Source organism: Rhinopithecus roxellana, chromosome 3 (assembly GCF_007565055.1).
Source record: "Rhinopithecus roxellana isolate Shanxi Qingling chromosome 3, ASM756505v1, whole genome shotgun sequence".
Taxonomy (NCBI): domain Eukaryota; kingdom Metazoa; phylum Chordata; class Mammalia; order Primates; family Cercopithecidae; genus Rhinopithecus; species Rhinopithecus roxellana.
In genome coordinates, this window is record NC_044551.1 from 122948562 (window position 1) to 122965513 (window position 16952).

Below are 16952 nucleotides of genomic sequence, written 5' to 3' on the forward strand. Positions count from 1 at the left end.
TTTGAATTAACATGGGTGAGGGCTTGAATCAGATAAGCCTTTCACAATTCTACAAAGTAATGAATCTTATTTTTAGATTTTTTATTTTTCATGGTGTGATGAAAATAACTTGAATATATAATGAAATGTTCTCAGTTTTCTAATTCTTAAATATATCCAAATACTCAAAATAGTGCTCATAGATTCAGATCAGTAATCATATGTCATCCATTTGCATTAAGTAAAGGCTTTTCAAGCAAAAATCCAACTTCCATAACTTCGTTCTATTAGTGGTGTACTAGCTTCTGATATTTTAGGAAAGAGGTGAGCATGAAAATGTAAAAGTGGAACAAATTCCCATTTTTACTCTAAGAGAGCACTAGGCATGGACAAGCCTCCCACTGCTCAGTACATATCTGTGAACAGTAGGATAGAAATGATTACTTTAAAGATGGTCTTCCAGATGAATTCTTTACAGTTCAGCAGTATTACTCTATGTACAAAGCAATCAAGGGGTAAAGAAAGTATCCTTTACTTTAAAAAAAAAAAAAAAAAAAAAAAAAAAAAAAAAAAACGCAATGGATTTTGTATTTTTGGAGACCTCCTAAAGTTTTTTTTTTTTTAATTTTAAATGTCTGAAGATTTTCTTTAGACATTTGAGACCCTCAACTGATGTTTTCCAGGTACTTAGAACTTTATCTTCCTTCAGAGGATAGGGATGCATGATAGTTACATTATTCTTTTCTAATGTCTGCAGTTACTGACTAAATAATTCAATACTTATTAAAAATTACTTTCCCAGTGAATATGTTTCCAGTTAATATATATTCCAATTAACAATAAAAACTCAAGTCCATAGTATATATAGGCTAGATTTAAAACAGTATTTAAATACTATTTAAAATATTAATTCTATTTACTTCTAAAAATGACTTAATTTTATCTCCTTCAAAAAATGAGTTGTGGCAGGTAATATAGCAGATAAAAACATGGTCTTTAAAGTCAGCAAGATGATAGGAAGTTAGGCATTTTAATGTCCCCAAAGTTAAGTTTTGCCATTTGTAAAATTAGAAATAATTCATATTTCAACAGTTTTTAAAATGAGGAATAAGACTTTTTATCAAAGTCATTAACGACTTAAAACTTATACGTCTATGGTCCTCACTTTTCTCAATACCTCAGCAGTGTTTGGTGGAATTCAGCATTCCTTACTTCTTCCCCTGTAGGTCCTGGGATAGCTTGTGCCTTATTTTGGTTTTCCTGCTGTCTCACTGGCTGCTTACTCTAGCCAACTCCTGTTCTGGGAGAATACCAGCAGTCTCATCAGCTCTTGTAGAACTTCACACGCTAACTCAAGGTTGGCTGTATGTGGATAAGACTTTGATTTCTATCACCAGCCCAGATATTTCTCTTAAATTCAGAATCATATATCAAACTCCCTGCCTCACGTCTGGATATCTAATAGACATCACAGCCTTAACATGACCAAGTCAGAACTATTGATAAACCCTCTAAGCCTTTTTCATTCCAGTAAATTATTCACTCAGTTGCTCAGACCAATAACTTAGGAGTCATTGTTTTCTTTTCTTTTCCTCTCACCCCATACTTCTGTAAGTTCAGTTAGCTCGACCTCCAAAATATATCTTTGATCTGTCCCTTTCTCACCAATTTTCCTGGTACAATCCTAGTACAAGGCATCCTTGTCACATTCCTGTAAAACTGCAACAGTCTTCTAACTTGTTCTTTCATCTTCACATTGGCTTAGTTGCAGTTCATTTTCTACCTAACGCCTAAGGTGATCTTAAAGCAGCAGATATCACATTATACCCTGCATAAAGCCTTGGAGTGATTTACCATTACAAGTAGACTTATACGCAAACTCATCACAAGGCTTCTCATGATCCAGCCCCTACCTACCTGACAGACCTCCTCTCCCTGCTTTCTGTCCTTCTGCTTTAGCATTCTGGTATTTGTTCTGTCTTCCAAACATGCTGAGTTTGTTCCTTTTCAGGAGCTTTTACCACATGCTTCAAAGTTGGTTCCCAGATCTGATATGGCTACTTTCTCATTCCTTCAGGTGTTAATTGTAAGGTTGACTTTCAAAGAAAGTCTTAAGTACTCGAATCAAAGCAATTCTCCAACTCACTCTCTACCATGTTATTTTATTTTATTTGTATAGAGCACTTATCAATACCTGAAACTGTTTGGTAATGTCTTTCTTTATTGCCTGTGTCTCCTACCCCTACCACTATGTTGTAAACATTTTATATTTAAAATTTAGTTTTCCTGAATATTGCTGTAAGCAATATTGCCAGCACTACCTTGGCACATTGTAAGGGCACATTGTAAGGGCTGAATAAATGGCTACCGAAGTTGTATTGCTATTTCAGTTTAAGCTCAAACTCTCACTAATGCATTAATTAGTGGATGTTGTCTATTAATAATTTTTACCTTTATACGCCTATTTATTTTCAAAAATGAGTGCTACATCTAGATTAAAGTTGGTACTACCTGGAAATATTGGTTAACCTTGACTTCATTAGGAAAGGAAAAGACTTCTTACTATAGGATTGTGTGTTATTTACACACCTTCAGTTACCATCAGTATATATTATTGTAGGGCCACAGAAATGCAAAGATCTTGGAGATCAGCTAGTTCAACCACTTTACATTAAAGGATATAATCTAAGTAGAACCTCAACCCTAAATAAATAGCTTTATTAAATAATTGAAAATAGAATTAATTATATGACTAATTGTTTTTCCCTGCTGTAGGCATAAATCAGGTTTCATTTTTAGTTAATGCCTCTTCCTTGCCCCCTTCTTCCAAGGTTCATCTGTTCATTTTTATAAAATATTTCATTAATTTTAGTCATTTGAGGTTTTGGTTCTTGACAGTGTTATTGAAAAATTGTGTAGATATATTCCATTGATTATATAATCCTCTATAAAGGCTCAGAATTTACTTTTACTAGGAGTATTGTAGTCCAACTGTGGATCTGATATTTCTCTATAATATCAAAATGCATTAAAATGAACTTTTAACGGGTTAAATATCTTGATTAATAGTTAACAGAATTATAGTTCAGAATTTACTTTCATAAAATTTAAGCCACCTTGTTTGCCAAATTGAATTCAGGTAGATTATGAACCTGGGTTTTTCTTTTGTAATTTGATATGCAATAGTTCTTTCCAGGTATTTAATTGTCTGCACTAGATACTCTGCATCTCTGGGGCCCCTGCAAATACTACAGTCAATTGAGAATCTGGCTATTCATGCCATACTGCTCTTAATCCATCTTATTTTTACATTTGTATCAAACTAAATTAGTAAGTGGACCCATATACTAATATAAATGCAGCTAATGAAACTAAAAATTCATAATATATATGTATGTATTTCCATTTTAAACATCTATTGAATTTGTCTTTTAAAAGAATTCTCTTTTTAGAAATTGGAATATTCACAATGACAGAGGAAAAAATCAGCTATAGAAAAAAAGTACAAGGGATGTCAAACCAGTGAGAGAAAAAAATAAAGTTGTTCTTGATTCCCACTTGGATTAACTGTATGAGAATGAAGAATAAACTGTAATGAACATCTGCTACTAGCTCCTAAGATGGTAGGAAAGGGAGAATAAAATAAGAATTGCTGGATCAACTGCTCAGGAATTTGAAACCACAGGATATTGTAGTCCTTTGGGATTCTAAATATTCAGGCATCTGTTAGGTAGCAGATTCAGCTAAACATGGATCATCAAAGGAATTCCAGAGTTATGTTGAGGACAAGTTTATAATCCATAAAGAAGAAAATCAGCCACTGGGGAAGTTATCCTGGAAGAATGTAACTATTTGAAGTAGTTGTGCTACTAAGTAGTTGTTCTTGGAAAAAAGTATTTCCAAAAATTTAACCCCTTCACTTCTTTCCATCCTCACCTTGACAAAAAAGAATGCTAGCTAGCACGGAGGAGGCTGGTTTGAGAAAACCAGTTGGGATATGTAGAAAGAAAATAACATCTATCATTAGGTGCTAATGGACTATCCCAAATAAACTGTAATCTAGGATCATTGCCTTAGTTATTTTCCAGCTACATTTTATAGTCACAAAGGGTAAGTGGTTTCCTTATTCTTCACAAGTATTTTATTTTCTTAAATTATTCTTTAAGTCATAGATTTCTAGAAGCAGAAATTGAAATGAGAAGCCCAGCCTTTCAAGGATGGAATAGAGATTGAAATCTCAAACTATGGACTCATAAAATGGTGTGGAATCTCTCATATGATTCTCACTTTATCATCTCAGTGATGTTAGTAATTCATTCTTTCATTCAACAAATTCTCTTCAAGCACCTACTATGTTAGGTTTTAAGAATACATTACTGAAGAGAAACAGGCAAGAGTTTCTATTACTATGGAAATTTCCTTCTTTCTCATAGGAAAAAGTGATTAGAAGTTTGCGGAGGGAAGGGTCTTCCAGAGAAGGGTGATGATCAGGTTACATCACATCAACCCATCTACCCCCGCTTCTCTTCCCTTCAAGGGTAGGAGTTCTCTAAGGGAAACACCATTCTGAGGTACTTTTAAACATGTTTCTCCATTTTTATTAATTTTTTATTGTATTTAAGGCTGTATGTTTTGATGTACATCATGATCCATGTATCTTAAACCCTCAAATGTATGTTCATATACATTTAGAAGTATATTTTTAAAATTTTTCTTTATGCTCACCGTTTTTTCCCAAATAAGGAACCGACAATAAAAATGTGAACCTTCACACGTTTGATTAAATGGAAAATAATATACAGCTACCTTTTTATGTGCCTACTTGTAGGCTTGTGTAATCACTGATTCTTAGTCCCTTCACTGCTGGTAGGTCCATGAATCCAGAGAAGACTTTTGGGGTACATGATGAAGATGCTTTGGTGAAGGATCAGAGGGAAGGCAAAAAGTCAGTTACAAGTCAGCTTCTTTACAAAATACATCATGGATTAGGATTTTGCCCTTTCTCCAGGATTCTTCTCATTAATGTTCATCGACCCTGTCTCTCCTCTGTCTCTTTCATATATCCCCTTTGTTTGCTTTGACGAATTTTATCTCCTAATCTGTAGAGTCCTTTGAAAAATTTAGTACCATATTAGAGAAACATTTTGTATGTTGGAAAACAAAATATGGCTCTGATGAACAGTTGATTTACCTGTAAATGATGCGATTTTCAGTCTTTTAAAGCATTATAGCCTTAGTGTTATTGTCATTTAAGAAACATTCTCTTGGCTCTACGCATTTATCACCACCAATTGCTAATGTACCAAGTTGAGCAATATTTAGACTCTTTGGTTTTCCTCTCCCCAGTTAGCATTGTTACATCCTGGTCATTTTATTGCTCACTGACAGCTCTATTACCTATTCCTCAAATTAATCAATTTTGATAGTTGGCTGGTTAAGTTTGGTGTGGTAAGGAAGTATAAAACATTTGCTGACACAGGTTTGGTGGCCTATTTATAATTTTGATAACTGGGAACTTGCAGCAAATTTAGCACAGGTAAAATACATTAAAGCTCTAACCCTTCTGAAAATTCCCAGGGCTTATTTTAACAGGGTAGGCATAGTCTCACTGTATAGCTCAGATGGAGCCTTCATATTTACTTTTACAGCGCACCTCTTTAAGAGAGAACATTCACAATGGAAAACAGCGGCAAGGGTTAGAAGACTTTTAAAAGGAAGCTGTTAGTGCAGCAGTAAAATTTGGCCAGGTAATTTCTTTTTCTCTCTCTCATTAGGTTTCAATCTTCTTTAGTATTATGACTTATCCAAAACAGACTAGCATTGAATCAGAGCTTTCAGTTTTTCAAAAATTATGACATGTTTGTCTAAACTCTATTTTAACTTGCCTAACTGTACTCTGGGCTTGAACCTCAATAATTCTTTTATTAACATTTTCAGAATAAGAACTTCAGAAGTAAATGCTTGAGCTATGTCACTAGTTAGGTCTTCTAAAGATTTATTGAACTTAAAATTATTGGAATCTCTTTAATAGCTCCATCAGTATAGAAACATGAGCTCTTATGTTTATGTATTTTTCTTTAGAAAAAACTTTTTATTATGAAACTTTCCAAACATAACCCAAAGTAGGAAGTACAATAAACCTCCACGTATGCATTCCCTGGCTTAAACAACCATCAACATTTCGCCATTTATGTTTATGTTTCAACAATAATGATTACTGGATATTAAGAGGAACGAGCATGTGCTATTTTTAAAAGTGCTAGTAATAATCCTTAGTTGGTAAAAAACCATGATTTTTGGTAAATTTTATTTTAACAAGTAGAATTTATGAATTACAGTATGCTAACTAGATATGCTATATTTTAAAAATTAGTTACTATTTCTGTATTTTTGTAAATATCACTGAAAATATTGGTGGAATTGGAAGTTTTGTTTTCCAAATGTCAGTTGTTCTTTTCTCCATTCCTGGTTCAAAGCCAACATTATCAGAAGGGAGACAAGTTGGCAACTAGCCTAAATACCAGTGGGGATACATCGTTTCTTCTGGACTTATATTCTTAAATAACACCTTAAAAATCTGTAGATAATTAGTGTAGCAATCTTGAAAATATTAATTAAGAAAAGAGCTAATAATTACTATGCTTGAAACTGAAAGTGATATAATTAGACTTAAACTGTGAGGTTTTTATTTGAAATTCATTAAGACCTTGAATGACTTAGTTGGCAAAGAGAAATTCTCCATTTCTATTATTAAGTCTTTACTAGTTAATAGAAATATAAACAAGTTCAAATGTCTGTTTACTTATAGATTGTCTTGCCCAATTTCATCTCATTTTAATTATCTGTAGATAAAATGTTTTATTTACAATAATGGAATTTATAGCAGAGCTGGTCACATTTTGACAGAAAGTGAAGAAATTTGATCATGCCAAACAGTAGTATACTTTAGGCATACAGATTTTTTAACTAAAATTTTGAAATATTTTCTACAGGTATACGTTAAGTTTTTCCCAAATCTTTGTTTATGTACATTAAACAATGCTTTGAATTTCTTCCCTTCCCACCCACGCTCAAAACAAAGAAACCTGTAATAGTACAGTAGAAAAAGGCAGAAGAACTTTCTCTCTCGAGCTGAATGATGCCAGTTTGAACAGCTTGGTGCTGACAGGCTGGGTGAGAGTTGAGGAGCTTTGATTGCTTACACTATCCTTGTTCTAATGGATGATGATATCCCTGTGAAATACATTGCCCCGGTCTGCCTGCAGAGAACTTAACCGCATCAGTCAGCCTCTCTTGCCTGAACCTATGAGGTCATCGTTATTACTTCATTTTTTTATTCCTACATAATCCAAGCTGAACTTTAGAAGGCTTTCTGTTTTTCCCATCAGAAGTTATTACTCTGAAATACAGAAATAACCTGAGAGATCTTTTATGAAATGTATCCTCTTCTGTTTGTCCTAAGTATGCAGTTGAATCTATGAACTAATTTTCTGGGCAACAGATTCACCAAATCCAGATTAATCTCAGGTGAATCAAATAGCTTCTTTCAATGCAGATACTCATTTGGATAAAGAAGAGACATAATGTTAACAGAACAAGAGTGGTAGCACAGTGGAGAAGGAAGATGGAGTTTGGTAAGAATGAAAAAAGATTTTTTTTGAAAGAAAACAATTGCTAAACTAATGAAAGAATGAAAGAGATTGTTAACATCACCAACTCAAGCAAACTATTTGAGAAATAGTAAATTTTATAAAATAAAATTCTAAAAAATGGTTAAGATGGCAAAAGAAAAACTAACCAGGTTGTATATTTTAAATCTATGCAGTTTATCGTTGGTAAAATATACTTCAACAAAGCTGCTTTAAAAAAGAAATAGTGAATTGTGTCATCTTAGGGAAAGGGTAAAGAATATGGGTTTTAAAATTTGATGTGAATATGAACCTCAACAGTACCACTTAAAATTATAGTATCTTAGATCTTGCTTCCATCTATGACAGGAGTTGACTTTTTTTTTTTTTTTCTGTGAAATGCTGTATAGTAAATATAGTAAATATGTTAGTCTTTTTGGGCTGTGCTGTCTCTTTAGTAACTCTCAACTCTGCCTTTGTGTGTGAAAGCAGCAATAGGCAATAAATGAATAAGCATGCTGTATTTCAATAAAATCTTATTTATGGATACCAAATTTTGACTTTCACATAATATTTATGTGTTACAACTTATTGTGTGAAATGCTTTCCATTATTTAAAAGTAAAACCCAATCTTAGCTTGCCAACAAGAAAAACTCAGTGGAATGGATTTGGCCTTTGGGCCATGGTTTTCTGAAACCTGATTTAAGATAGTGGCTTTCATAGCGATGCCAATAACACCAGCATTGCCTGTGAAAGCCTTCAAGATGCAAATTATTAGGCCTTACCCTAGACTTACTGAAAAATCAGAAACTGTAGAGTGGGGTGCAACAAGGGTTTTAACAAGCTCTCTCTAGTTGATTCTGATGTACGTTAAAGTTTAAGAACCATAGCTCTGTAGATAATGCTACATAGCTGCTTTGAGTTCTTTTAAGAATTAATGAGATAATGAGTTGCTGGTGCCTAGCCTGATGTTTAACCACCTCAGCTGTGCTAAACACCTTTTAGCTGTTTATAATAGCTAAAGTAAATTGGTTAAATTTTGATCAAATTTTCCCTTCTTCTTAAAGCGGTAACTGTGTAAAATAGTTTTTTTGCAAGAATTCCAAAAGGAATTTGCAAAAGAATGAAAAGTAGATCCTTTTAACCTTCTTTTAACTAGATTGATAAAACATGAGAATTAAGAAAAATCAAGTCTCAACAATGTGACAGGAAATGAGTTTCCTGGAAAACAATCTCTTTAATGCTAACACTTCCTTTGGTCTGTTAATAATTAGAAAATAATAGAAATAGAGGTTTTGATGTCATAAATATTATAACAGAATATGTTCTTGCTAAAAGAGCAAAATAGGAATTTAAATGTATAGAACAAAGGCACCTGCTACTCAGTGTTTCCTGTCTTTCCTTTCTCCATGAATGTGTGGGCACATGGAATATACTGGGACATGCTCAGTCAGCTTAACAGTCAGCAGCTGATGACCCATCCTGAGCCTGCTTCAGATAGGACTGATGTGAATGACAATGGCTGACACGGTATTACCTTGTAAAATAATTTATTTGTGCTTTTGTAGAACTGATGTCGAGGAAGCCTGCTTTCTTATGGAAACATTCATTCATTACCGATTTAGGCATATTGATTTACATTTCTTTGACTTTGAGCTTAATACTGAGTGTAAACGTTCTCAAATAGTCACAAGTGAACAGAAAACATAATGAATGTAAGAGCTGACATTTTTTATGAGTATGAACTTCATAGCAAGTCATACCTACCCCAGTGGAGGGAAGAAAGAGAAATTCTACTTTTCTTGCAATTATCTAGATAAACACAAATTGAAAGCTTTTGCTGTGATTTATCTGGATAATTTTGACAACATAGGCTTATTAAAATGCTTTCATACAAAGCATTCTGAATTTCATTTTGCTTTTATATTTGTGTATTTCTTGCAGATGATCACAAAATGTCTTGGATAACAGCTGACCTTGTAATGTCCTCATCATGATAGGTGAGTCTGCAAAAGCATTCTTCTGTAAATTCAAGTGAGCTAGAAGTTAAAAAAAAAAAAAAAAAAAAAAAAAGCTCGTACAAGTCCTCAGTATTAGAAGAGTTTTGTTAAAAGTTTTCCGTGTTTTGGTATTTTAATAAAAACCACATGTTATGAGGCTTATTTCTCAGTTGTATTCATTCCAATTGCCATTTTTGTGACAAACTTAGTAAACAAAGTTCAGACATTTTTTTCAGATTTTTTTTCACCATTTTAGCCAGGAATCACAAGAAATGCAACAGGAATGATATCACAGCATGCCTTTTTGTAGCACATTAACGCATTTTTGACAGCTGAATATTTCTGATGAAAAGAATATTTAGATTTCATTTTTGTATCTTATACAACATCTGGAACTTTAGAATATTTCTTTATTCAGTAAGCTATTTGTTGTGTCTGCAAAAAAAGCCCTGATAGAAACTTATGAAAATGATTGTCAAGACTTTGCTTGGATCAGAGTGAAGATTAAATAGTAATAACCATCAAGCAGTACAACATAGGCTTTAACCTCAAATATAAACAATACAATAAATATGCTTCCTCCTTTCATATCTGCAAATTTCCTATGGTCATCCATAACTTTAATAACTAAATTAAATGCCTTGAACTCTACTGTGGGAAGCCCTGAATCCTCCCCATTATCTGTGGATTTTCTGGCATGCACAAGCTTCTGTGCAAGTGCACCTATGTACTGACACTCACTCCAAGCTACCACCATTTGTTCTGTGGGTGCTCCCTGCCTGGACTGGCCCAGTGCACAGTGCTACCCCTCTCATTTCACTCAAGCAAAGAACCATAAACTGGGGTTCATATGAGTGGCAATATTTTATTATGGATTTGTGAGTTGCAGAAAGTAGTTAGGGATCAGAAAACACTTCAGCGTTAACGTCAGGTACAGATATGTTCCAAGTAATTTGTCAACCCCCCCCCGCCCCCACCCGTAAGGAGTTTTTCCTCTCTGGGTGTACTTGTTGGCTCCAGCCTCCAGGTACATGCATGCCAGAAGCCCTCCTGCATTTTTTCCTAGCTCTTCCTTGCAACTCCCCTTTCTTCTCAATACTGGGTCCCTCTCTTAGGTTGCCTGTAGCAAAGTCAAATTCTTCTCCTTTTAATAATAAAACAGAGTAACAGTTCAGCACTGTTTTTTTTTTTTTTTTTATCTCATACTACCCATGCAGCCCTGCCCAGGGACCTGACTTTTCTCAACCAAAGGAAACAGCATACACCATTAAGATATTTTTGTCTTAAAAAAAAAAGAGTCATCTTTTTAGGGGTGAATTATTTCCCTTCTCTGGAAGACAAACCAACTGTAGTTTTTCCTTCCAGTTGCCATTGCTCTTTTTGTGATGTATAGGGGCATTTCTCTCCAAGGAAGCCTCTGTGCTGTCTTGTAGGCACATTATTTTTTACCCTCTTCAGTACGTTCTCCACACTGCTGCCAAATGATCTTTCTAAAGGGATAATTTGATCTTGATGTTCTTTTGGTTAACCTATGAGTAACATCTCACTGGTCTCAGGACAAAGTTTCAAATCCCTAACAGATCTGACAGAGCTCTATGAACACCTGGCCCCCGCCCCACACCTGCCTTGCACTAGGCTTAACTTGCAGGACTCTTTTCTCTCCTTTCTCTCAAGGTGCAGAGACTTTTGACTTCTGGAACAGAGCATGCTCCTTGCTACCAGTGGTTCTCTGTGACTGTTATTTCTCTGCCTCAAAGATTCTCCCTGCTCATGTAGTGATGTCTTAGTTATGTTCCAGATCTCAGCTTAAAAGTTTCTTAAGTTTGGGGCTTCTATGTGTCTCTATTCGCATTCTGCACTCTCCTTTGAACATTCATCAGAATTGTAATTCATTCATTTTGAAAGCAGGGTATCAGGTTGCTGTGGCAACTCCAGGCAGGGTTGCCAAGCATTGTCTGTGTACCTCTACTTAAGGCTTCTATGACGAAGTTTCCCTTTTCTGTTTTATTTACTGCCTCCCTCCCTCCACTGCCCCTCCAAATTTAGGGTAGCAATGCCTCCCTTCTGTTGACCTATCCATGTTGCTCAAAACTGTCAAGCACTCTTTATCTCCTCTCTGCACCTTCATGCTATTCTCTACCTGTTGAGATTCTGATAACATACTCCTAAACTGTTACTATTTTTTTCTAAGGTCTTGCATAAGTGCTTAATCATTTGGGTTTTTCTTTTGTCACCATCTTCTTATCCTCATAATCTCTGCTCCAGCCATTCTTGATTATTTTTCTTATGTCTTCCTATGGGCCATGGTCTCTTTTACTCCTAGGGCCTCACACATGCTGTTTCTACAGTCAGAAAGGAGCAACCCACTCTTACACTGCTACATTCTCCCTTTATCTACCTAAACTCTGCTTATCCTTCAAGCTTTATTTTACATTTCAATTCCTCTGAGAAGTTTGTCCTCACTTTTTGTCTTTCCAACCCCCAGTCTAGGTAGAATAATAGCCCTCAAAGATGTCTACATCCTAATTCCTGGAACCTGTGAATATGTTAGGTTACATGGCCAGGAAGAATTAAGGTTGTATATGGAATTGACGTTGTGAATCAGGTGACCCTGAGATGGGGACAATTCTGGACTATCTAGGTGGGCCCAGTGTAATCACAGGGGTCCTTATGGGTGAAATAGGGAGACAGGAGGGTCAGTGTCAGAGAAAATTCCACTGGCCGTTGATGGCTTTGAAGACAGGAAGGGACCACAAGTTAAGGAATGCAAGTGGCCTCTAGAAAGAAGCTGGAAAAGACAAGGAAATGGACAGATTCTCCCCTAGAGACTCCAGCAGGAACACAGTCCTACTGAAACTTGATTTTAGCCCAGTGGGACTTATGACTTTTGACCTTCAGAACTCTAATCTAACAAATTTGTGTTTTTTCTTTTTTTTTTTTTTTTTTTTTTGTCTCAGATTGAGATGCAAAAATTTGTGTTGTTCTATGTGGCAATTTGTTACAGCAGCAGAAACTGTTACTGTATTTTTTTCAGGAGTTTCCGTAGTCTACAGTTTTTAATCATCCTGTATTTTAATTGCCTATCGGTTTATCTGGCCCTTTTAGTAGACTCTGAAGCCCACAGGACAGGACAATCACTGTTTTATTCACTGTCATTTAGCCTGTGCTAACTACAATGCCTGGAAGGTAGTAGGCTTTCAGTAAGTATTTGCTGAGCAAATTAATGGCAGATACAGAATTCAAACATGGCATCTTTGATACAGTCCAGCAGCAGTAGCTCTTTGGCTCTGAAGCAGATACTACTTGATTTTTTTTTTTTTCTCTTGGAAATCTGCCTAAGATCATCTGAAATCAGATATAGCTTAGCCAACTTTAGTTATTTGAGAAAATTTTTCCAAATAATATTGATCCACTGTGTTATGACATCTTGGTTTTCATCTGGACAGAAACACATCATAAATGAATTTATTGGGTCCCCTTAACTTCTTCAAGCAGGAGAATGGCATATTGCTCATTGGCCATTAAGATCAGTTACATGTATTTCCATGACACATTGTTCAGAAATGGCCAGAGCAGCTGAGTAGTGCAAGGAATGGCTGCCTATGGGTAGGACATTGTGTTTCAGATCCCCAGTTGTTCACTCTTTCTGGGGCAAACAGTCTCATTTGAAGGTTTTTTTCTCAGGTGAAATAGACACAGTTTCATCTGTTTTAGCCACTTACACAGAAAGACAGGAACGTCCTAGGATTCCTAGAGCAAATGCCATGGCAAAGGGTGTTCAGGGCCTCCGCTAGCCTAGACTTTTTATTCTTTTCTTTTTAGTATTTCTCTCTGATGAACAATTTGATGGGTGAATATCAAAAGCTATTGGAATTTAGTACATTATCACTCTCGATGCCTTATATTTTTAAGATCCAATGAAAGAAAGGAAGAAAAAATACCTCTTAATTGACTCTTTTTTATCTTTGCCAAATACAGTAACTCTTATCAACTAAAATCTCTAAGAAATTAAAGCTGATTAGGGAACATTAGGAATGCTGTCAATGGATGTTTTAAAGTCAGGGAAAAAGTTTCAGCAGTCATTAAGCCCTCAGGGGAGGAAAGATGTATTCTAGGAAATCATAACAATTGAAATGTATTTCTATTATTTTTTCTGAAGACTCTTCAAGCACTTACACTGAATTCCAGAATGCTTCAACTTCCAACTGATAGAGTATTAAACACTGTGAAGAATGTTACTGTGGGAGACAGAGAAAGAACAGCATTTAAAATTTTTGTCCAATCAACTAGTTGTTTTGCAGAAAATAATTTTGATAATGTTTATATGACCTTGAACATTTACACATATTTCATGGGGAGCTTAGAAGTAAACATTTTGATATAATATTGGGAGTTAAGATTTAATAAAAGGGGAATTTATTTCCTTCAAAAAGAGCCTAATTACAGAAAATTAGGAGATTCAAAAAGTAGTCAATGGAACAACTTTTGAATCATGGGAAGCTTCACCAGATAGTTCTCTACTTCAGTTTCTGCAAAGATGGTTTTGTGAGAGGAAGCAAAGAGGCTGGGCTGCTTACTGAAGTGTGAAAACCAAAGCATTAAACAGGCTACTTTAACTCATCTCAGGCTGTCCTGAATTCATCTGGAGTGTGGGTAGGAACCTAAAATCTGGCTTCAGAGCAAAACCCACGTGGCAAGATTATCAGAAAGAAAATTTCTTTCCATATATCAGCAACATAAGATCAGTAAGGTGAAAGATTTTGCAAAATAGTATGGGAAGCAAAACAGAGGAAAATAAGAATAAAAGTGAGCCATCTCAAAATTGGTTTTTATGTAAGAAGTGAAAAGGCAAATAAATCCCCTTGAAAAATATATCATATATCTACCATAATCTACCCTCCCTTGAATCAGGCTGTCTAGGGATTGATGAACATATACCAAAATACATCCAGCCTTCCCAATGTCCTCATTTCACATTTAGCCAACTAACCAGTACTTCTTTATCTCTTAGTTGTTCTATGGCTGAAAATAGAATTTAGGGTTGATAATGCCCAGATTTCTAGGCTATGAAGCAGTAGCATGTTTGCAGTGTTGGGTATTCCACTTGTGCATGGAATCCCTTCACACTGTCTTCTCTTTCTGTAGTGTCAGAACTGCCTGCCTTCCACAGTGTGTTTGTTGTGTTTTATAGGGTCCAACTAACTCTCTGTGTCGTCACTCTCCCAAGCATTCCCATGTGGAAATACAATGTTGTAATAATGCAGAAACAATTTAACTTTTAGTGCATTTAAAAGCAGATAGCATATATTTGCTTTGATCATGCTAGTATGGTAAAAATGAACAAAATTTGTGTAAGAAGACATATGCTGTGTGTAGAAAAGACAAGAAATGCACAGTTTATATTTTAAGCTCACCAGAATTTACATTTATTATTAAATATGATGCATTATTTTGGAAGCTGATTTTCTTGGAAAATAAAGGCTTGTTTTTGAAAATAGGTGAAGAGTATAAAATAAGCCCAAATTAGAAATATGTAACAAGAAAGTCTACTACAGCAAGAAAAATCTTACACTAAGTTAAATATTATATCTACAAGTAGGCATCTTGTAAAAGAAACTCCTTACTATACGCAGTGGCTATGTTACTAAATATTGGATGAGTTTGGTGATACTCTATTTATCTGGCCTTTTTGTTGGCCAAGAGAATATTTTTTGAATTAAGAAATTTCCCAATTAATTAAAGATCATGCTAATGAAGATTGTAAAATTGTTTCCCTTTCCGTCTAACACCACAGACTGTCAGGTATTGAGTTCTTGCCTTTTCTCTTTCATGCTCTGATATCAGAATGATTGTTTTTGACAATAGCCTTTATAGTGGCATAGTTATTACTTGCTTTTTTGGATTTGTTGTGGGCTGTTTGAATTTTAATTTACGCTGTTAATAGTGTGCCTTCACATTAGTACTGCATTGTTTTAACTTGCAATTTTGTTATTTTCCTTGGAATGCATATTTTTGGTTTACAGATGGTGTTGGTCACAAAAAAGAAACATAAATTGGTAGAAACTCAGATTTTCTTTTCTTTTTTTTTTTTTTTTTCATGACAGGAGGGGACAAAGAGGCTGAATTCCTATACCAGTCTATCTCCCAAAGACTATTCAAACACTTCATCAATTGTATCTGCACTAATATTAATCAAGACACAAAAGTCAAACCAGTAGAGCTGCTGGCTTATTCTGGGCCTGCAGTCCTATCCTCGAAATTTTGCTTTCTTCTTGTTGAGCTCCTTGAATTTGAGGAAGGCCAAGTGTGAGAGAGGATGGTGAAGAAAGGGTAAAAGTTGCTTGTAGCTGGTCATGGGAAACTTCAATGCCCCCACAGAGAAAAGTCTCTACCAGCTCAGGAGCTGGGAGAGGGCCCCGGTGGAGGAGAATTTGCATAAGGAAATCAGCAGCTCTGTAGTACACTTGTAGCACGTGACAGGAAAAATTTGTCATTGGCTATTTATGAATTAAATCTTAATAAAATCCCTAGGTCTTCCCTAACCAAGTGCAAATGTCTTAAGAGGTTACTTATAATTTTGAACATCCTTTCAGCACATTTTCTGCATAGTTAATGTGTGCAGTTGTGTCTAGGCACAGGACAGATTTACTTCTGTATCAATATTTGAGGCACTGTATATGGTACAGAGACCCCATTAGTCAGTGAAATTATGGCCTATTCAAGGAGATGAAAGTTTAGTGAGAATCTTAACTAGGAAGACAACAAAGTTACTCTTTCAAAGAAATAATTTAGGGGGGCGGAGCAAGATGGCCGAATAGGAACAACTCCAGTCTCCAACTCCCAGCGCGAGCGACACAGAAGACCGGTGATTTCTGCATTTTCAACTGAGGTACTGGGGTCATCTCACTAGGGAGTGCCGGACAATCGGTGCTGGTCAGCTGCTGCAGCCTGACCAGCGAGAGCTGAAGCAGGGCGAGGCATCGCCTCACCTGGAAGCGCAAGGGGGAAGGGGATCCGTTTTCCTAGCCAGGGGAACTGAGACACACAACACCTGGAAAATCGGGTAACTCCCACCCCAATACTGCGCTGTAAGCATACAGGCATTCCAGGAGAATATATCCCACACCTGGCCGGGAGGGTCCCACGCCCACGAAGCCTCCCTCACTGCTAACACAGCAGTCTGCCGCGATCTATCCGCAAGGCAGCAGCGAGGCTGGGGGAAGGGCGCCCGCCATTGCTGAGGCTTAAGTAGGTAAACAAAGCCGCTGGGAAGCTCGAACTGGGTGGAGCTCACAGCAGCTCAAGGAAGCCTGCCTGTCTCTGTAGTCTCCACCTCTGGGGACA

The 16952-nt window shown here is 35.9% G+C and overlaps 1 long non-coding RNA gene across 1 annotated transcript; it reads left to right on the top strand.

Moving 5' to 3' along the window:
* Positions 1 to 5622: 5622 nt before the first annotated feature.
* On the top strand, positions 5623 to 16399 carry LOC104663288. Its single transcript, XR_748121.2, has 3 exons — positions 5623 to 5726; positions 9553 to 9608; positions 15713 to 16399. It is a non-coding gene; the product is annotated as an uncharacterized LOC104663288 (long non-coding RNA).
* The last annotated feature ends 553 nt before the right edge of the window (positions 16400 to 16952 follow it).